General features: G+C 40.2%; 1 protein-coding gene and 1 long non-coding RNA gene across 4 annotated transcripts in view; one reads left to right on the top strand and one right to left on the bottom strand.

Annotated features, from left to right (window-relative positions):
- LOC106961157 (roundabout homolog 1-like) overlaps positions 1-23132 on the top strand; it is a 113194-nt gene that overhangs the window by 54040 nt on the left and 36022 nt on the right. The window lies entirely within an intron of this gene.
- LOC106961159 (uncharacterized) lies at positions 847-1465 on the bottom strand. The gene is made up of 2 exons (XR_001427721.1): positions 1313-1465; positions 847-987 (listed from the first exon to the last, which is right to left on the bottom strand). It is a non-coding gene; the product is annotated as an uncharacterized LOC106961159 (long non-coding RNA).

The following is a 23132-nucleotide window of genomic DNA, read 5'->3' as shown; positions in this document are numbered from 1 at the left end:
TCATTAAGCTTTATTACACTGTCAAATGATTTAATAACAGACTCATTAACATTTTTTACATCAACTAAAGTGTAACACATAGCAGCAGTTATGCAAATGTCATTAGGTGTTATTACAGTGTCATTAAGTAAAGTGAAACAAGTAACAGTTATGAAGATGTCATTAAGTGTCATTACAATGTCATTAATATTAACTTTTACCTCAAGTAAAGTGAAACAAGTAGCAACAATTATAAAGATATAATTTAGTGTTATTACAGCGTCAAATGGTATGCTAACAGAGTCATTGATATTAAGTCTTACCTCAAGTGACGTGAAACACACTGGAGAACTTATAACTACCATCATAGCTGTAGAACAAACCCTTTGTACATTGGAATAAAACAAAATATAACTTGTTCTAAGATAACAGAGGGTTTAACATCTGGTCAGTGTATTGTTACTCTTGAAATACTGATTAAAAAACTAAAACAGAATTACTTATTCTTTAACTTAAGAAAATAGGTTCTTTCAACAGTAACCTTTTTTGTTTTGATTATGTCAGCCATCTCCTTCATAATAGCCTTCGTAGTTTTAAGCACATGAGTATATCTTTTTACTTAATGAGTATTCTAAATTATTTCTAACCAGATACTCTGACTTATGGTTGTTTGCAAGAAGCTTATTAATAAATAAATAGATTTAACACCAGTTTTTAGTTGTCTAAAACGTAACTTATTAACTCAACTGGTGAATGCTGATTCCTGCTCCCCCTTCCGCACTTACCTGACCCTTCCCACCCCACTTCACATGGTGAAAATATTAACACAAAAACGACTTACCTAATTTTCTTGGGGAATATTTCATCTGCTTCTTTCTCTTTGGTCAAACAGGAACTTCTTTCTCTGGTGGCTGGTCCTCATTATCATCCTCCACACTCGTAGCATGTCTTCATTAGCCAACTTTGTCCCCCACCATGTGTCCTAGGCTAACATGGGTCTTCATGTGGCTAAAGTTTCCAAAGCAAAGAACACAAGCACTGTGTCACATCAGCCAAGTTGCTAAATAATGCACATAAAGGATAACGTTGACTAACATATTAGCTTTTAATTTGCTAGATTAAAATTGGAGGGAAAAAACTAATTTGCCTGTCTTTAAATATATATTTAATACTCAGGGCTAACGTTACAGTAATGGAGTTTAATAACTTTAGCTAATATTAACTTAAAGCAAGGTAGGACTGGCTTGAATTACTCATAGCTAACATTACAAAGAAAGAGAACATAGTCAATGTTATTTTCTCGAAGAAAATGTAAAGTTAATAAGACACATACCTCATATGTATTAGGTGTCAAACTTTGGCTTCTTTTTAAACAGGAGGTCTGGCCGTTATAACTTGTGTTAGGTTGGCCCCACAATATGGAAGATTTCTTCTTCACCAACACACTGCCTGTTCGTGCACTGCTGCCTCTCACTGGTGGAGATGGTGTATTGCACTTCTTAACACAAAGCGGCACAGGTTCTTATGAAAACCCGATTTAAAACAGTTTTCATAATTATTCGTACAAACATGATTCCGCTTCGATCTGTATTTGCACATAAAGACGTAGTGGTGCACCTAAATATGAATTACCGGTGAATTAAATAAGACAAAACAGCCCCTGTATCTCACTGAATATTAAGGAGCCCTATTTCCTTTCTGAGGCGAAGCACAAAGTATGAAGCACCAATATCTATGCAAAAGTGAAAGCAATGAAAAGCTGCTTTTTAAGCGTCATGCTTGATGGCACCGCCATTTCCTCCAGCTGTATTATGTTTGACTGAAGATGATTGAGAGGTATGATTTACCTTAATGCTCTGCCTCAACCTGGCTTTGGTTTGCTTTTAGCCAAAACTCCAAACATAAAACAGGGTTAGGATTCATAGTCCATTGGATCGTCTCCCAAAGTGGGAGTGAATATAGATTGGACGGCTTCTTGTTTTACATGTTGGAATACTGAAACATGAGGGGGGGATTTAATCTTTGATCAGACCTCGTATTGACACATTTTGCATCTAAATAGGTCTCGGGGTGCGTCTTGAGTCAGATTTTCCTCCGATTGGCTTATTGACCGTATACAAACTTCTCATCTGTTTTTTTTTTTTTTTAATTCATTAAAAATTCTCAGTCGAATGAGAAGCATAGCTTTTTCCAGTCTCTCTGTATCTATATTTTCTCCGTCTCGCCTTCAAGCTAAACTGGCTAATTATAGGCTCTCTTCAAACATTGACTGACAGTTGCACGAAGGAGGGAGCAAATTTTTTTTTCATCGACGCTGCCTCGAGTCTGAAACACTTTTCAGAGTGTTTCGACATTTTTCACATTTTGACACGCAATATTACAGCCTGTAACTTCATTGGGAATTTTTTATTTTTTTTATTTATTTATTTATTTATTTTTTGCGACAGATCCAACACAAAATATTGCTTAATTGCAAATTTTAAGGAAAAGGACACACTTGTTTACAAATAAAAACATGAAAATCGCGGCATGCTTTTGCATGCGGCCCCCCTGTAATCAGTGCTTAGTAGAACAGCCTCTCACTGCAATTATAGTGGCAATTTTCTTTGCTCTTCAGATCAAAAAGCTGAATATTTTTGTTCATTCTTGTTTGTCGCGTAGTTAGTCCCATCCCTCTTCTTATTATCTCTGAGTAGCTTCCCTGTCCCTGCAAAAAGCAAAGCGACTCTAGCATAATTTTTCAGAGTTGGTGGATGTGGGCTTCTCCTGCACACAGCGTAGAAACGGGAAGTTCGGCTCTTTTCAGCGACCGGGCTCTTTTGGCACAGTTTGGCTCTTTCGGCTCCAAAACGGCAGTGAATTTATCACGTTAAGCCTCATATTATGACTTACCTTGGAAAATATTAATATTTCATCCTTTTGCTTTTATTTCTTTATTTTTTTATGTATTTTTTTTTGTACTTAATTTTTTTGTTGTTATTGAAAAGATTAGAATCCATGTACCCTATATTCCACTTTACATTTATGTTCATTTTACTGTTGGTATTACCAAAAATCCCAGTAAAACACAATAATTGTTCTAGTTGGAACTTAACCAAATATATATAAAAAAATGTTTAAGAGGTTTCAATGCTTTTGCAAGTTGACATTTACAGTAGGGCCTCAACCTTTATACACTATGAAGACATTTGTATTACATACTTTCGTTTTAATAAACTTCTAAATCTTGTCCGTAGCTTTAAATCTATACCGGGAATCTCATGAACAGCAAAGGAGTTCTTCCCCAACATTATTTACCCTTTTGTTTTTATTGCCAGCTGCCATTTTGGTACAGCCTGTGTTTTTTTTTTATTTTATTTTCATATAAGGCTTTACCCAGTATTGTATGAGTACATCATATGCCATAAGAAATGCCTCGCTAAAGGTCTCCTATCAAAATGTCAAGAGGAAATAATGTGAACAGATCCAGACACACACATGCCCGCTTTTTTTGGCCCTGTCTGTACTTTGAGTGTAGAAAAGCTTCCCAGGATGAGTGGCTGTTTAATTGACAGCTCGCTCTCTAACTGCTGCCATTCACTGACAGATGAGGAAGTTTTTGCACTAATAGCCATTGGACATCTGCGCCTCTTGTCAGTCTTTTTTTGAGGTTTTTTTTTTTTTTTTTTTTAACTGTGTGCTGAAACAAGGAGTGCGATGTAGGAGTGTTGTCAGTGTGATGTCTTGCATTCTGGCTGTCACCCGTTCTCGCTCAAGCAAAGTTCCGTGTTAAAAATAGAGATTGCCACGTTTTTGTTGCACACTTTTTTTTTTTTTTTTAGCATTGATGTATCGAGAAAGCAAAAGAAAAAAAAAACACATACAGTCTTTTCAAAAATTTGTTCTTGGGGCACCTTTGATTTACAGTGAAATCATTTGAGTAACCTGCCATTATATTTCTAAAACACAAAATACCCAGAAAGCATTTTTGTAGATATTTTTAGCTCTCTTCGGTCTCAGATTTCTCTTCTTAGAGTAACTTCTCTCTGGGTTTGCTTGAGACAAATCAACCCACCTCCAGCCTCTGTATCTGCTGTTTTGCTGTTGCTCTGTTGGCATTGATTATCTCTGACCAGAGGTGTCCAAGTGCATGTGTGTGTGTGTGCTGCTGACATGTACACAGATTCACACTATTTGTCTGTGGCTCTCCTGCTTGCTGGGAAGGCAGATACCTCAGGAGGTTCTGTAATAGAGCGGATTCTGTTGCTCACCTCAGACTCCCACGAGGAATGGAGGTAGCTTTGGGAAGTGGGGCGGGGGGGTAGAGAAGAAGAAATAGGGGTAAGGGCAAAGGAAGAGTGTCTGTTGGTAACTTGCGGCTATGTATGAAGTCCTGACTGCTGGATTTGCCCTGAGACTCCACAGGCCAGAGGCCTGCAGATGTACAGCTGTATGCACTGTACGTATTTTGTGTCAAAACATCCTGGATGTAGCCCATATCTGTGTGCGTATGGGTATATCCATCCATCCATCCATCCATCCATCCATCCATCCATCCATCCATCCATCCAGGGCAACACAGAGACCCACAGGACAAACAATCAAGCACACACACACACACACACACACACACACACACACACACACACACACACACACACACACACACACACACACACTCACTCCTAGGGAGAATTTAAAGAGATCATTTAACCTGACAGTCGTGTTTTTGGACTATGGGAGGAAGTCAGAGTGCCCGGAGAGAACCACAGGGAGAACATACAAACTCCATGCATAAAGAACCCACCCTGGGAATCGAACCCAAGACCACCACGAAAACATACGAAGCAGAATTCATAGTGAGCTGACAACCATGAGAGAGATTGGAAAGATAAATCCAGCGCATCTCTTAATATCTGCAAATTGGTTCTGAAATATGTTTCATGTCAGATGTGGAGGTCAATGGTGGCATGTTTTCAGAACATATTTTTAACTCTGTGTTTTCCCTCACTGCTCTGATTGTATCCTACCCAACTGCAGACAAGCAGTGGCTGTTTGTGGGCATTAACTGGGAATACACACACACACACACACGCACACACACACACGGCAGCTTTAATAAATAATCAATGGCTTCTCACAGAGAATGTATAGTGAAGACAAGCAACAAAGCACTGCCCGATAACTGTAAAAACTACAACCTAAATTGCTTCTGGGAGAGAGAAGTAGGAGAAGCTTCACACGCTCATGAACACACAGTGGGCATTGCGCTATACGTTGTTCAGGGTATAAACAGTCTGCCATGTTTAATAGGCCTCCCTCTTCGCTCTTGCTTAGTTTCTGAGCAAGCATCAGGACTTTAACAGCCTGTGCATGTCAGCCTGTGTGCTGTTAAACTTGGGTTACCTTCAGCACAGACACCCACTGGGTCTAATCAAGGGCTTCACTCCCAGTAAAACTCATTGTACTTTACCTTGTAAAGTGCTAAAAGGTGTGCTTCCCTCCTTCTATTCTTCCGAACCCCCGAGCAGTTGCATATTTACATCAAGCGGCGTTGAAGACAACTGCAAGTCCTGCAACGAGCCAATTAATCTGGACACATGCTGCCCTGCGATCCACTGGAGATTATCAAAACGAACGTCAAGCCTAGCTGGATCAAAAGCCTCAGTAGATGTGAAACTTGTTGGTTTGTATTTGTATGCACTACTGAAGCATCGAACTCAACCAAGGTGATCTTCTTTTCCCCTCCTTCACCCAATAAAGGCTCAAACAAGTCTTTGTCCTCAAGAATTACGAAGGACATCTCCTAACTTTGTCCCATAATATTTACGGCGTTTTCCAATAGGCCATGCTATCCCTGGATCTCCCTGACTCACTTTTTTTCCCCTCTGCGAATCCAGACAGTACCAAGCCAGCTAATACTCAAGCTGCTGCAGGGATTACAGTGAGCTAATTAAAAGCTATCTATCCATATTTGCAGCAGATTACAATATTATTCATACAGAGCTTAGGCAGTGTGAAATGCCTCAGCCACCCTCACACTACTTAGCACACATCACTGTGTATTACAGAACTGGAAGTTAATATCATACTACAGTTTAAAATAGTCATGTTAAAAGTGCAGCGATCACTCTATTGCAACTCCCCTGTCTGTCGGCGATGGACCATTGAAAACTCCATTATCCATTAAGGGTATTGTTGGACAGAAATGGAGAAATGGCATTTCCATTCAGGAAGTAGATCAATCAGTGGAAGCAATGTTAACAGAGGTGCAGGATTTGATTGAAGATACCCTTTAAATAACAAAAGAAGACATTTCCGTTGATCTGCACAGCGTTTTCCCCATTAAATCCCATTAATTCCATTACTTGAGTAAAATATTTGAGGAAATTACTGAAAAAAAAAATCATTTTGGAAGACAGACAAGATTTCACTAATATTTAGAGGGTGTCAAAAATCACAAATGTATGTGACTGACTAGTCCATATTTAGCTGTTTTTATATTTGTCTCATTCCAAGATAATCCCAATTCAAGATATTCAAGGATGGATAGATAGTTCATGTTTTTATTCCTTTTAGGGATTTTTTTTACCACTTTCAGGCCTGTTGAGTAATAAACCACCCTGATCCAATCAAATCCATTCATCCAACCGATATCTACCTTTGACACTCGCAAGTATGCAAGCTAAAATTAGCATGTAAATTAGTGGGGCTGTGGAGTCAGATAGAGCCTGCAGTCGACTGATTCATAGAGAAATCAAAGCAAACGCTGTTTCAAAAACAGTGAAGGCTTTGTAAAAGTGGCCCTGCTTTAGTTTTGTGTCCTTCTTTAGGCCAGCTGACCTTCGGTGTGGCATAGCATTCCTTGGGAAAACGCAAGAAACTCTGGCTCTTATACAATAAACAGGCCTTGACTAGCACAAATCAATTGACACAAGTAGGTAAATGTCTCATACAAAAGATGCCGAGAGGTAAATTGGCAACAATGACAAAGGATCAAAATGACCAAGATGAGTTAGGAGTACACCAAGCGTTCAGTTTGAGATAATTTATCCCATATATGCAAATTTATTGCTGAGTATTTCATTTTTTTTTTTTGTCACTCCTTCACAAGAGAAACAGAATGGCTCCAGTGGAGGTGAATGTGATCAATCTGAACAAGTGTTTGCATATCCCTCCATCCATCTGCATCTCGGTGCAGCCAGGATGACAGTATGCTGTTTATCAACCTGGTTGCTTTTTATTTTTATTTTTTAAATAATCTATTTAGCAGTATGCTCACTGTGCTCCCTCCCCGCCCCCCCTGCCCATCGGAGCAGCTGTCTCCACGCACATGTTGAAGCAAGCCAACCTGAACATTTTCTTTGCACTGCTGCTGAAACCAATTAAATGTACGGCAAACGGAATGCCGTGATTATAAAGCCTTCTTGGTCCCCAGCCATCTTTGTTTGCCCCCCCCCCCCCCTCCTTCCCCACACACACACGGGAGGGGGTTGGGGGGGTGTATCCATGTGTGCATCTGTGTTTGAATGCCACCAAGGGCAATGTTGAGAGCCGATCAGGTGGGAATGTGACATACTTGCTGCTGTCACTCGTGTCTGTCTGGCTGCTAATCCATATGGGTGCAGCACTAATTAAATCCAGCAGCTCAACCATTCACACCACTGCCTGCTTGGCACCGAGCAAAGAAATCTGTTGGTGTTCTGTTCGGTAACGTGACAATACCAGCTGGGAGAGTCTGGGAGAGTGGTTTTTCTTGGGGTTCATGTTAGCTGCAGTGCGAGGTAAAGAGGATGCCACTGGTGCCTACAAACCCTAAATATGTTTTTTTTTTTTTTATAAATATTAATTCTGGGTTATTTGAGGCAGCCCTGATGGCTGCTAATAATATGGATGAGACACAACCTTTATCTGTTGGGGTCGTGTGACACCTTCTCTCTCAGCCAACCCTGTTGGAGACATTAAGACAGACTGGCAGCCTGCTTGTCCCTTTGCAGAAGCTGGTGCCTCACTCAGCAATTTTCAGGCGTTATCACGTCTAAACAGTATAAATGTGGTGCCTTTCCCTCCCCCTCTGACCCCAGTGCTTCCCCAAAAGCTTTTTCCAGCCCCACTCCATCTGCACAGTAGAAACCTATTACCATGTAACGAGGGAGGCAGATTTTTTTTTTTGTCCCCAGATTTATCCCCTGAGTGCACCCCTTTGGGATTTTATTTATTTATTTTGCTTTTCCAGATTTGTCTTGTAGGAAATGCAGCTTTTGGCACTTTGCGTATGCAGATGTCCGCGAGTGAGGGACTTCACCTGCACGGGTTTAGAAATATTCCTGCCGACATGCACTGGGCTTGTAATTTCACGGCAAACGTTTTTTGCGTTCTTTGCCCATCATGCGTTGGTATGCTTGATCAGTCTGTGCTTCTTGGGAGGGCTAATGTGTCGGGGTTTATTGCTGTTGTGTTAACAGGATAAAGATTTATAGGGGAGCAGGTCAGCATGTGTTTTGCAGTCCATGCAACACATAGATAAATAAATGGAAATTGGTTCCATTTGTCACTGTCCGGACTTGGCTTTGGCGACGAGTACCTGTGGAGCGGAGGGGGGCGGGGGGGATCCAGCAGAGATGTGTCAGTTCGTCGCCCTGTCGGTCCCTTATCGAGTCGTCTATCACTCGTGTCCCCGTGAGCTCCCGGCGCGCACCACTGCGACTTCTACCAGCCCAGTTCCCGACCTGTGGGAGAGAGCAAGGCAAAGACTGATAGCGACGTTTGAATCCCTGCTGTTTGCTTTCACACCTTTTGAGAAAACCAATCCCTGGCAGGAGTCGCTGCTGTAATGAAAAGCTACATGAGGCTTTGGTTTCGCATTACGACAGACAGTGGAAATAATTATTTATTTATTTTTTTTATTTCTTGCTTTTTTCGATAAAAAAAATTACAAACTTTAATGCTAGAAGGAAAATTGACTTCTATAAAACAATGACATTTAAATAAACGTGTAAAAGTAAAGTGATTGTATAAACACTCTTCCCCTTTAAATCAGTGTTTAGTATATATGCCTCTATGCCTGTAATCACAGCAAGCAGTCTGTGTGGATAGGTCGAAGTCAGGCTTCCACTTCTGGAGGAGACAATTTTACCCCATTCTTCCTTGCAGAACTCTTTAAGCTCTGTTAGGTTGCATGGGGACTGGCTGTGAACATCCCTTTTCAAGTCCTGCCACGGGGTTGAGGTCTGGGGTTTAACTCGGGCACTTTAGAGCATCCACCTTGCCGTCTTCAAACCATTTCTGTGTAGCTTTGCTGGGGACTTCGGATCGTTGTTTTGCTGGAAAATAGATGTTCTCTGAAGCGATAGTTCTCTCGCAGAATGGAACAGCAAAAAAATTCTCTTGCAACAAACTGTGCTTCGAGATTTGTCTATATTTTGCTGCATTCGTCTGCCAAGCATCTTATCTGATGGCCAAAAAGCTCAATTTGCTGTAATGTTAGCCAGGAATACAGGTGTCTTTATATTACAATTTCTTGAGACAGATTCACTGCACTCAGGTGATTTCCATTCTACTCATTGTGAGACTGCTAGCACCAATTGCTTGGACCTCTGATGACTTAGGTCAGCCACTTTAACTGGGGGTGAACATTTATGCAAGAACTTAGTTATGTTTTTTCTTTTATTTGTCGTTATTTTTGTAAAAATCTATTTTCTGGGGTTTTTTTATATTCTTTTTTTTGTCATATTATTATTATTATAATTTTTTTTACATGTTCATTTGTAAAAGCAATTAAACAGGTTAAACACCCAAAGCTTTTTATAGACACTGCAAAAGAATTGGTCCCCATGTCACCTAGCTTACCAAAATAATTAATTAAAACAGGATTGTGCTGCTAGTGTGGATTTGTTCTCATGCAGCATTTATAATAAAGCATTTTTTTATTATTTGTAAAAAAAATGTGCTGCTTAAATTGCTTCAATTTGAATTAATTCATTATTCACACTAGACCCCAATCATGTATTAACACCTTGAATGTTTCTTTTCATCATCAGGTTTAATCACACCTGAATATTTTGAAGCAACGCTCGATTGCTTGCAAACGGGTAACTTTGATTACCACTTGCTCCTTATTTGATTTTTAAATATAATTTAGATTGCAGCTTGTCTCCGAAACGTTCACTGCTTGTGATATTTAAGCATCTTATCTGCAAGACAGCATTGTCCGCTAAGCAGATTCTTCCAGTGATTTCCTCCAGGATAAAAGTTATTATGCTAAAATTAGGTACATTAAAAAAAAACCTTATTCAGTTAGTAAGTGCTGAGTCTAACAGAAGTGGCAGCAGTTAAGTTGGAACAGAGAGAACTTGGTAATTACCATGTTTAATAATAGCTTTCATGGACAAGGGAAAGTAAAACTTCAGCAATTTCTTAAACAATAAGATTAAAAAAATCCTATAGCCACATTAAAATAGAATAATTAGCTAAGCTATTGTCTCACAGGTGATAACAGTGTTTTTACAGTGCTTAGCCAGTAGATTTTCCTCTTAGTAGTTTTCGGAGGCCGTTATTTTATTTTTTGAAATAAGGAAGAGGGAGATGTGAAGGCAGAGACAGACATGAAGCCGCAGTGCAGTTGTGTGGTTTCTCTGGTATTCTGCTGACATGGGATCCATTAGGCGGGTTTGAGGAAAGGGGGGCAAGGGTGGGAGGCAAAAGAGTTCGGGTGTTGGAGGTGGGGGTAGAAAATAGACAGCATTGCTGGTTAAAAAAGAGAGAGAGAGAGAGAGAGATAAATAGAGGGAGAGAGATGGAGAATCTCAGGTCTCAAAAAAAAAACAGTGAGGAAACTGTAGGGTGAAAGACTTTAGAGCAGGTTTTGAAGCAGAGGAGCGAGGGAAGAAGATTGGGAGGAGCAAAGCCCAGAGAGATGGTGCATGGCTTGCAGGAAACAAAGGAGATGAGAGCAGAGATTGAAGTTGGAAGACAGGAAAACACAAGGGGCTACGAGAAGTGATGAGGGTGTACGGCGTATGCAAGGGGAAACAGAGATGAGAGGGGGAGAGTTGGCGGGGGGCTGATTCAGCTTACTTTGCGGTGATGAACGATCAACGTTGCATGGAGTCTTCCAGAAAAAAACGGGAAGACTTCAGGGGTTTTCAACATGTTGTCCCTGTATGTTCTAGCAGAGCATCTGCCGGAATTCCTAAACGACGCACGGTCGACTTTTCAAAAAGCGATGTGCCAATTAAGACTATTTACATTTTAACTTTTAAAATATCACATTTCAAAATTAAAGTACGTTGTATTAGCGACTAGCGTGGTTTGCTTTACTAATTGTAAACGTTGGGCTCTGAGCCTCTGAGATCTTCAAATCTGGCGTGTTACACGACAGGCAGAGGTTAAAGCTAAAACCTGGTAGCACTTAGGTGTGTTGTGTTTACTGACCAGAAAAAAAAAGAAAAGCTTTTTAGGTTTCCCTCTGGCAATTCGGGGTCAGTTAGTGAGGCTGGCATTACGAACTGTAAACATTAGTCTCTTTGTTTATTCTTCAGAGAATGCCGATTTTTATCTCGACTGATTTCTAACATATGGAAATCCAGCATTCTCTATAGCAAAGGTTGAAAGCTCGAGAGGATGAAACTGAGGAACTTTGCTGTAATATGTTCAGCCTTTCTCTCCGTTGTGTCTCTGTAATTCTATTCCAGCCACATTCATGTCTCAACATTCTGTGGAAACAGTAAAACTGTTAAAATGCTACTTATTAACACCTGTGTTTTTTTCGTCATTGTTAAACTTCTTGCTGATCCTACAATATAAAAAGCATTTTTCTTTCAGAATCAACTTCCTCACAGAAGATTGTTGTAGTTAGCACGACTAAGTGTGCTTATGTCGTGAGAATTTAGCTTTCTCTTTAAAAAAGCAACTTAAGTAAAAGAACTGAACAAGATCAAGCAAAGACATACTTGAAATCTCGAGCAAATGCAGCCGGGTAACTTAGATCCGGTGCGTTCAATGGCTGAGAAAAAAACGATCAACTTTTGAGTTTCAAGCAGCCAGTCAGGGCTTGTCAAGCTGAAAAACTCCAATTACAGTCACAAGCAGATGACTCTGTGTATTTCTACTCACAAACTAATTTGCTCCAATCAGATGAGTCACGTAATATTCAAAGCACGGTGTAGGTGGAAGTATTTCAATTGAGCTTATTTGTGAAACACCTCAAGGTAATGACAAGGCAAGGTGTCTACAAACACACACACACACACACACACGCGTACACACACACACACACACTTAGTGACCATTGATGTAGTGCCAAAATTATACCTTTGCTTCCCAGTCATCGTCTCCAGCCTTCTCGGCAACAAACAGGAGACAAACAGTGACACGGACTGGAAACACCTGGAGGCTCGCATCATGCAGCCAGTCATGTTTACATGGAATCAAAACACTGACAGACGAATGTTTGTAGCCAAGGCTGCAGGAGTATTTATGACAGGCGTTCACAGAAAGACCAGCAGGAGGGAGAGGGGAGGATGAAAGCCCCTGGAATTCGCTGCATTTTCCAAGGTGCTTCGTATAATTATAGATGCTTCTCCTACTTTTCTGCGTACATTAACGCATGCAAATGTCCACTTTTCCTCCCCCCCTTGATTGTGCCTCTGACCAAAACTTCAAACAGAATGAACTATCAGATGAGAAGCACTATCAGTTTTATTTTCATATCATAATTTTTTTTTCACTTTGCGTTAGCCTATCATTTTAAGTCTCGTGGTTTGTCTCCCCATCCCCCCCCTCCCCCATGGCACGGACCGCAATCGCCCGAAAGACAAATTACCCACCGCGTTGCTCTTTTAGCTTTGCTTTCTATACAATAATCAATTTAAAGACCAGAGACAGAGCCGGCTGGGAAAAAAAAACGTGAAATTATTCATCAGGCTCTCTCCATAGCAGAGGCGTGGAGGTGCAAGAGAGTGTTGGGTAGGTGGAGGGTGGGGGGGGGGATGGTATGGACTACCTTGTCCTTCGCGAGAGATAATTAGGGAGAAGACCAACAAGCAGGAATGAAAAGTGGGGAAATGCAGCCCAGCAGCCAGAAAGATAAAAAAGGCCGTAGGATGGAGAGCAGTGGCTGAAGAGTCATAGGGATCGCAGCTACTTTGAGCTCGGTTGTTATGTTTGGAAACCATGTGGAGAGGGTGTTTAGTTTGTCGTCCCGGCAACAGACAGATACACAGGAGAGGATGGAGGACAGACAGCTGGGGCTGGTGACAAGTAAAGAGGCAGGGAGGAGAGGGAAGAAGAACTCGGAGATAACTTCGGTCGGGTCCTCAGGGGGAAACGTATAGCGCGGTTTGAGTAAAAATGAGCCCGCGCTCTGTCTTGTGACAAGTTTTTATTCGGAGACCTCCTGCTTCATACCAATTAAAGGGGCTGGGAGCTGCTTCACCTCACTCCTCAAGGTCTTCCCTCCTGCCCGACTCAATCTATTCTCAGCCTCTTCTCTCCTCTGCAGCCTTAGCAATGTCCCTCTAACAGTTTTGTGTATTTTACCGACTCGCTCCGGCCAAGTCCATTTGCCTTTTTTTCTTCTCTGCCCTTCTGACATTTCCATTTAATTAGACAGATCGACTTATGCACTTCCCTTTAATGTGTTTATCTTGCGTTAATTACTTGTATCATCTAGAACCTTGCATTTGCTCTGCTCTTATCAGCGCTCTTCCCTGTGGTGCTGCAGTGGACCAATTTCCCTAGAGGGATCATTAAAGTTTCATCTTTCACCCCTCATTTGTTTCTCTCCCCATTCACTCCTCTCTGGTGCGGCTCGGTCCAAACTAAACAAGCTCGCCGTTACACCGCATTTCTGTTCCCCATTCCGTCCTTAAATCACGGGTGTTTAGCCACATCATGACTCGAATTGGGAGGGAATGCCAAAGACTACTGTTCATGGGCTAGTTCACAATGTGAAATGCTGCATAATTTGCTGCTGTGAATACATTTACAATTTTATTCTAGGCTTTTTTTTTCCTGAACGTCCCTTGGGTTGATACCCTTGCAAAGGTTTTTATATTCAGACTTTCACTGCAAATAAAGTTGCAAGTTTTCGCCATGTTCGTCTGCCAGCTTTGCACTTCCAGAAACGTTGACCATTTTTTGCAATCAATCGCTGTCAGACTGGATGGAGAACACAGAACAATGAAACGTAATGTTTTATATTTGTCACAAGTTCTCATTTGAATTTTAGGTCTGGAGTTTGACTAGGCCAATCTTTAAGGTTAACAGGTTTATGATTTGATCTAAACCTTCTGGATTCGGGGCTCTCATCCAAACCCTTTAACGATAGTCTCCATTTGTTTTGCCGCCTTTACGTGATTTTCTTAAAAGCTGACTTTTCTGACATTCCACACGGATTCCAAGAAGTTCATGTTTGCTCCCACCTGACCAGAACATCTTCAGTCACAAGTTTTCTGTTTCCATTTTGTTTAGAGATGGCTTTCTTTTTGCCACCTTCTAAATACCTTTTTAAAAAGCCACGTTTATGATGTCCAGGACCAATAGTTGTCCTGTCAGTAGATTGTCCTACTTGTGCTGTGATTCTGTAACTTTAGGTGGATGATGGTCACGTCTTGGTCGATTTGAAGTTGTGTCTTATTTCGGATGATGGATTAAACACATTGGTTTATAACTTAACTTTCACTTTAAATTCCTTTCGGCCTTCGTGCTTTCTTCACAAAGACAGATTAGTAACAAACCTTCCCGCTCCGCTTATATTCAGACCACAGATGGACTCTATTTATAAATTAGGTAATTGAGTTTTAATAGGAGTACTCAGAACTGAAAACAAATCTGCCCCCCAGCTATCGGGTTTGTTTTGTAATAGGATCTCAAGTAACTTAAATAGAGTCTCTCTTGAAGAAAATGTACCACAAGTCACAGCTGATGCCGCGAGTTTCGCAACGTGTTGAAAACCTTGTTACTCTGGCACAAAGCTTCCAAACACAGCAGAACCACCGATCATTACGGTATTTTTTATATATTTTTTTACCCCTGTCTCGACAGTGCCTTTGCAGCATTTGCTGTGAGGATCTGCCTAAATGTCACGTCATTTCTGCTATCTGCACCTGCACTGTCAGCATGTTTTCTCGTCACAAAAAAAGTAATTTCCCCTTGCTTGAATAAAAAAAAAATAAAAACATTGTTATGCTGTGTATCTGGCAGTAAAATCTGTATCTATAAACCAACATATTATGGCGTAGAATACATTCAGTCCAACCGCTCATGACATTTTGGTATCTTTGCCCGATTTATGAATGTCTTTTCTTCCGCCGTATAGGCGGATGTTACATATTTGCACACGGTTGCTCTCTCTCTCTCTCTCTCTCTTTTTTTTCTCCTGGGCCCTGAGTTGTCTCTCAGATTGATGATGGGGGGAAAGACTTTGGCACCTCGGGGTGCATTAAGATGCAGAACACAGCCGTAACTAGAAGTGCGTGCGCAGCGTGTGTTTCTGCTCAGCCGCGATCCTGTGTGTTTTGGCACCAGGCTCACCTTTAAGCAAACACCGCCTGTTACGTCGGCTGATGGCAGCACTTCGTTCACTCCGGCTCTTTGTTTCTTTGTGTCTGAATCTCCTACTCCTACCCGTGCTTCTACACTATGTATGTCTTTGTCTGGCTCACTTTCCTCTTTGTTACAGAATTGCCCTCCCCATCAGCAACTCTTCCTGGTCCTCCTCCCTCCTCCTTCCTCCTCTGCTCCTCTTTTGTGACCTGGGCGCATTCCTATCTCGGAGCATCTCTCCTGGGTTTTGCACTTTATTATTTTTCTACCCACATTTTCCTTCTCTTTTTTTTTGTGGTACAAAAAGAACCAGGCAGGAATTAGTTCAGATGCTCATTCTCGCAAAGAGTAGCCCACTAAGAGCAAGATTTATGCTCTGTCTGCAGTGTGTAATTGTGCATACCCTGAAGTTTGCCCCTCTTTCCTTTTTGTGTACAGTTCATGAAAGGTGCTTATTTAAAACTCAGACTTAGCCCGAGGATATCTTCCAAAACACCATTGCCGAGGTCAATCTGCTCAAACAAAGGTTTCTCTGGGCCCATACCAGAATACATTTGTCTCGAGGTCTGCTTTCCACTTCTTTTGTTTTGTCAGACAAAGCCTTTCTTGCAATCTCCCTCCTTCAGGGCTAATTCATTAGACCTATTTAGAAGAGAGAGAGAGGGGGGGAAAAAATTTACAAATGTACTTTTTTTTTATCTGCAAAAAATAGAAATAATTGACATACCCAGGCATACGTTCGCACCTCCCTCTGCTAACCATATTTATCTACTTGTTAATGTTCCCAATTACTCTGTCAAACACTGCCAACGTTTTGCCACGCTTATTGAAATGGTAATGAAAAGCATCTCAAACTGAAAGTCTTTCATTCGCTAGTTTCTAAGTGGATTTATTCATGACAATTTACTCTTCTCATGCAGGATTACACTAATGAGAGGGTTAAAGGGTGGCGTGTGTGGGTTTTTTTTTTTTTTTTTTTTCCCTCTGCTTTCATGAGAGGGACTTTTGGCCCTCGTGTGAAAGGACCACATTTCCACTGCCTCCAGTTGTCTTCATTATCCAGAAGAAAAGGACCTGATTTGGTTTTGTACCAGTCCCATTCTCTGAGAAATCCTCTTCCTGCTATCTGAGCGATTCAGGTGCTCTCTGGTATTGACAATCAGCTGTTAAATCGAGGTATTTTGTCTGATTTACATCACAAACCGACTTAGATGCGTATTGTCTCAGTCTGAATACACGCTACTCGTAATTGCTTTACAGCTGGTACAAGCCGCGGAAGTAATAAAGCAACGCTTATGTGCCATGGGAGCGGGATTGGAGGCAATCCTCTGGCAGAAGGTCAGGTCCCGAAGGGCCGGTGTTGTTAGTATAGATCTCACTATATAGGTCATAGTGCCTTGAGTTCAGCACTGCAGTGGTTTTGCTTGTGTTCTGCTGCTATTTCAGCCCGCTTCCAACAGCACCCTCCTGCTCTTCTTCCTGTGCCTGCAGCTCATTACCGTTATCCATTTAATCACTCCTCTACTTCCCACTGTCATCGTAACAAAAGAGAACAATATTTTTAACGGAATTGCTGAGATGGCGTTGAAATTACATCATTTAAGCTTCCCTTGTCTGCTTGGACAATTCCACATGGGAAAAAGAATGTGGTGGACGGATGAGTAAGAGCTCCCTTTTGGTGGAAGTTGACAAAGACAGACGTCTTCGTGTGTCGCCGTGTTGCTACTGACAACTGTTTTTTGCAGCACTGTAGTCGCCTCGCGCTGCCCCCTAAAGTCGAGGAGAAACGGGCTAAAGTGGAAATGAGCTCCATAAACCATAAATGCTGTGAAAAGTTTTGTTGGACTGATTTTCCTTTTTGGTTTATACTCGAGACATGTCGTTTCGAAACCAACAGAATCAGACGTAGCATACAGTTCATTGCTGTTGATGCATTATTCTTACCTCTTGAACATATTCACATTGTCGACCTACAAAGTTATTTACGAATTTATTTATTACGACCCATTCACGCAATAGCTATATTTATACTGAGATTGACTTCTAGTTTTTGTTTTCAACTATCACATATAAACCTCTGGAAAAAATGTAACCCCACTGAAAACCTCCTGGTTATTCCACCACGTATTGATTCATGAACTCTTCCTGAGTTAAAACATCAGTGTTGTTGTTTCTAAATGAATATGAACTTGTTTTCTTTGCATCACTTGAGGTCTGAAAGCACTGCGTCTTTTTTTGATCACTTCTAATGTTCTGCACATAAAAGTAAATTTTTGCATGGAATTTCTCAGGCATGTGGTCAGTAGTTCATAGGATAAGAGTACAATGTTCATTTTACTCAAACATATACCTATAAAAAGTAAAATCAGAGAAACTGATCATTTTAAGCTGTATATTCGAATACAAATAGACGTTATTTAGCCAAAAATACTCCAACACAATGTAGGATTACAACGAAGGAGGCGTGTAAACAGGCAAATTCATAATGGGAATATATTGCATTCTAAATAAAAGCATCCTACATAGAAACGAACAGGTGGAGACGGCAAACGCCGCCCACATGCACAAACTGTTTCTGTAGGTTCATGTGATTTATAGGCATCTGTAGGAGGCACTCTGTCTTTGTAAATAAAACACGGTGCGGAAAATCAAAAAGAGGCTAACTTGATTGCTTTGGCTGCTTTTATTCCTAGAACTCGTTACAAAGAGCTCTCTTTTCACAATCATTTCATGCCCGGAGGAAGGAGACACTTCCATGAATGCATTTGCACTTATTAAAAAGATTCGGCTGCCAGTTTTTTTTTTTTTTTTTTTGTCTGATTTGCTCTCTGTTTATTTACTTTGCCTAATAAAAGCTCGGTTTGATTAAAACAAATCAAACCTTTGCTGATTTTATTTCTGTAATATACTTAAAAGTGATTTATTTAATGGATTTATTTTATATTCAGTAATTGCCTGAAGAAATAGTTCAAGTCTGTGCAGATGTGGAGGAACTTGTCAACTCTAGTAGAGATGTGTACAAAGCCAACAAGATTTTTGTTGTTGTTGTTTTTTTTTTTTATTGCAGAGCATCATTTCACATAAAAAATGCTTTTTAAAAATCAACTTAACAGTGAAAAGAAATGCCATAATTGTTCTTACAGCTCCCTTTCCCTAATTTGATTGCACTTAGTCTTCCTCTATTCTATCACATTTCTCAAGGCTGGAGAAGAGAGGGAGTGGGATCCTTGACCGCACCCCTTTCCACTTTCTCTCTGTATCACGAAGGAATTTGTAGTTTACAGGAGCACACAGCATTTTTTTTCTTCTTAAATCTTGTTTTTCCAAGACTTCATACAATTCCCAGTGCTTCTGGAGGAACTGATTCCCAGATGCTCCGTCGTAACAGCTGTTGGCACGAGGAGCTTTCCCGCATATCATTTGTTTCATCCCAAACCTACCTGGAGTAAAAAACATAAATCGTAGTCCAAGTTCACGAAACACTCTGACCCTAAATATGAGTCAAATATGAGTTGAATAAAATACTTCAGTCGCTCCTATTTTGTTGGAATTTCATGAGGGAGCTGATTTGTGTGGAACTTAAGTTGAAAACTTTTTTTAAAGAAATATTTTTCCCCATTCTATAAACGTATCTAAATAAAATATAAATTTTTCTGTGAGATTTTGATTCAAATTTTTTAGCTACTTTGGTTTACTTTTAGCCCCTCAATGCCTGAAAAGTAACCAAATTCCTCTGTGCCTGTGCATGCCATGAAACCTTTTCTCTAATTAATTTACTTTAATAGTGATTTATTATCGGGAATGCCATTTAACGAGAATAAGCCATATTGTTTTCTTTCAAATATCTGGGAAATTAGTTTTAACCTCAAACATTCATTGTTTTTGGAATGCACAATTTCACAACCAGGCAGAACATGCATGCACTTGTGTAAGAAACCACAGATATGATGAAGGGCAATCTGACACAGGGAGGTTGCACCTGCAGCCTAGGAGCCCGAAACACACAGTTATCATTATGTGGTCGCTCACAATAACACTATAAGTTCAAGTTTAAGCATGTGAACGTTTTGACAGCTTCGTGAGTCAGCTTTGCGAAAATATTCAAACATTTTTGCCATGTGACAATCATGAATTCCAGTGTATTTTATTGGGATTTTATGTGAATAAACAGCACAAAGCAGTGCATTGTGTAGTGGAATTTTAAAGGATGCATGGATTTTATTTAATTTATTTTTTTTTTTGTACAAGCAGAAATCTAACAATTGCAGCATGGATTTTAATTCCTTTTGGTCAATATTTTTTCACTTTTTAATCCTGGCTAAATTGCCTGGTTGGATGGAGAGTGTCTAAATATGTAAACATATTTTCAGTATTGCAGCAGATTATCAGTTAGGTTTTGGTCTGGACTTTGACTATGCCATTTTAAACATTGATGAGCTTTGATCTAGGACCTCCCTGGTTGCTGGTCATTTTGAATAAAAAGAAGGGTTAATCACCAAGTCTTTGGTAAATGTGTTGACATACCAAGGAGACGATTCTGTGCACATTTGTCTGTATTCTCAGGGTTGTTGAGACGTTGAAAGATGATCTTTGGTCCAGATTCAAGAATTTCCCAGGTAAATGGTAATCTTTCAGGATTGCCATTGATTTTTTTTCTCCATTCATCTTCCCATCTACTCTGATCAGATTCCCTGCAAATGTTGCCACAGCTGAAGCGGCCACCAACTTTTTTTTCTTTTTCTTTTTTTTTTCTTTTCCCCTTATGTGGCTTACTGCAAACTAACAGACCTCCGTATGGCTTTCTTACTGCAATGCCTTTCTTCACTCTTCTATAAAAGCAAAAATATTTTTGAGTGTATGATTTATAGTTAATTAGGTTGTTGTTATTATTAGCTATATGTCCGTTTCGTCCAAGCACAATAAGTTCTGGTCTGCTCAATATTTACCTTAGACGTCTCCTCATTATCCACATGTGCTGACCCCTGAGTCGACGCAGTATCCTGGCAACCAGAATGATCTCTAGTATTTGACTAATAACAATTCAATATACAAGGTGGCGGTGCTCGAGCTAATTGTATCATTTGGTCAAAGTGGCAGCTCCAAGTACGGAGTAATTTCTGTTATTGCTTCTTGTTCCAGAGTACATCATAACTTATGCGCAGGAACGACTTCAATATAAACAATATATTCTATAAAAAAAAGACCTGTTGTACAGTAATGAGTTTTTTTTTTCCCAGTTATGTTGTAGCACTGTGAGCCAAATAAACCCTCTGACTGAAGAAGTAAAGAAAACCCATTCATTTTTTTTGTGTTACTTACGATTTTCCTAATGCCACAAGAGCCGTTTAGCCTCTGTTTAACCCGACTTCTCTGCCACCTCACTAATTCTCCTAATCTACTTCATGGCCGCCTGTCTTTTCGCATCTTTGCTCTTCTCCTCTTTCCCAGCAATCCTTACCTTCTGATAGAGGGATATGATGAACTCGAAGTATGAGGGAGATTGAACTTGAGGTTACACAATCCTTTCAGCTGGTTTTTGTATCTGCCTCTCACGAGTGATATGTTCTGCACGTACATCAACCGGATTAGGGTGCCACGGCTTCAAGAAACGGCCGAAGCAGTGCATCCATCCGTGCGCTCGAACCCCATTGCATTACGGTGCGCATTAATCCCCTTGTCAAATCGCAGTTCATCTAAATATGCGCACGTCCACTCCATGTGCCCGTTAGGTTTTCCACAGAGGACTTTCCGTTTAGTTAAATTTTTGTGCAGGGTTAGGGTACAAATAAATTATTAATTTATTCCATATAATTTCCCATCCATAGTTTTTTTTATTCCATGGATCAACTTCTTTTAGGCGTACAGGAGGAACAGCGCCACCTACAGCTGATGGTCACAGAACTAGGAATGTCTGAAAACTAAAAATAAAGAAAATTGACCTATTTTTGTGTCTGTTTGCTAGTGAATAGGTTTGTAGAAATTTCAACATTAAAAGGGAAAATTAAACCCAGTTTCAGTCTCTACTCTTGTATTTTTGACTGCTTAAAAACCCATATGCTGTTTGACGAGCCAAAAAAAAGTAAAAAATAAAAAAAAACTAGTTACTTAATTAACTCATTTTGTTTCTCGTGACTGTTTTCCAATGAGAATATGGAATCACCAAAACTTTCCCAAACTGTCAACAACAACACATCTTACATTAGAATATCAAATTATGCAGCTGGGGCCTTTGGGGGGGTTTTTTTTTTTTTTTTTTTTTTAAATCTGAGAGGAGAAATGCTAAGAGTTAAAAGACCCAACAAATACTGTAACTAGAAGCTTTATCCCAGTAAGTGAGCCTCTGTGTTGATTTAATTGGCTCACCGAGCATAAGATAGATTTATGGCCCCGCATGCAGAAAAGTCTGTTTGCCCAGGGACTTCTTTGAGTAATGATTTATTTGAGGAAAATGAAATTCAAATAGGGTAGCTAGGGGAGGACGGGTGAGGGATTTTTGTTTCCTTTCTAAGCAGAGTGCACTGTCTGCTGGATGCGGATTTTATAAATCTCATGTGGCATGGTTATGAGTTGGAGCCTCTGTGTGTGTTATGATTTTTGAGTTGGAAGACCTTAGTTTTCTCGCTGCATTTGCTCGGATGTGGCTCGTATTATATTGTTAGCTTTGGTAGTTTTCTTCCAGAGGGGGCACAGTGCCCTCTGGACCTCCTGGATGAGCAATTTTGTTTTTGTTTGTCTCTTTGTTCCACATATCTGACCACCTATTCTATATGAGCTGCACATACTGTGTTTTTTTGTTTTGTTTTTTTCTTCTTCTTCTCTGGAGCAGCTGTTTCTCCTGCAGCTTTGTGTCTCTGCAGACTTTCAGTTCTACAGTTAGGAGCAGGAAAAGAAAGAGGAGGCGGTGGGGGAAGAGAGAGGGCTGTGGTGGAAAGATGCGCAGAGTTTTGGGGGTAGGGAGAGGTCAGGAGATGGATTGTGAGAAAAGTCAAGGATTTCTTATCTGCTGGGATTGACAGTGTTTTTATTTTCAGGGTTTGAAGGGGGTTTATGAATTAAAACAGCTTCATTTATAGGAAATCCTCAACATGTAAGGATAATGACTTTGTTTAACTTTAATTGTGGCCTTTTAAAATTGAGAAGACAAGAGAACACACCATCTCAAATGAGAGATGGGCATTGGTGTTTAGGAGATGGGTACGCTTTATCTAACTAAAACTTTTTTGGCCGACTCCCAAGGTTCATGGAGAGGGCCAAAGATTTAAGTTGAAGACTTCATCAGTGCTCAAAGTGCTGAGAAACAACATTATTAGTAGACCAAAGCAACTATTCAGGTTCTTGCTGAATAGTTAGTCACCTAAATCTGTCTACATCACCAGTCCGCTCCATCTTGAAGGTCTCTATGGCAACCATTTATTCCTTCATTTTCATGATTAATAACTGATGCGTAAGTTGGCACATATATTTTGTCAATTAACTCTGGTGTGTTCACAATTGGTCCAAATTTCAATTTAATGTAATTTAAGGCACTTTGCAAAAAATAACACACATACACGCACACACTCCCCCCCCCCCCCCATTTATATATATATATATCTTTATTCATATATCAATTTTTATATATATATATA

Source organism: Poecilia latipinna, unplaced genomic scaffold (genome assembly GCF_001443285.1).
Source record: "Poecilia latipinna isolate Pla-1442-1.1 unplaced genomic scaffold, P_latipinna-1.0 Scaffold1272, whole genome shotgun sequence".
Taxonomy (NCBI): domain Eukaryota; kingdom Metazoa; phylum Chordata; class Actinopteri; order Cyprinodontiformes; family Poeciliidae; genus Poecilia; species Poecilia latipinna.
This window is presented reverse-complemented; position numbering and strand designations above follow the sequence as displayed.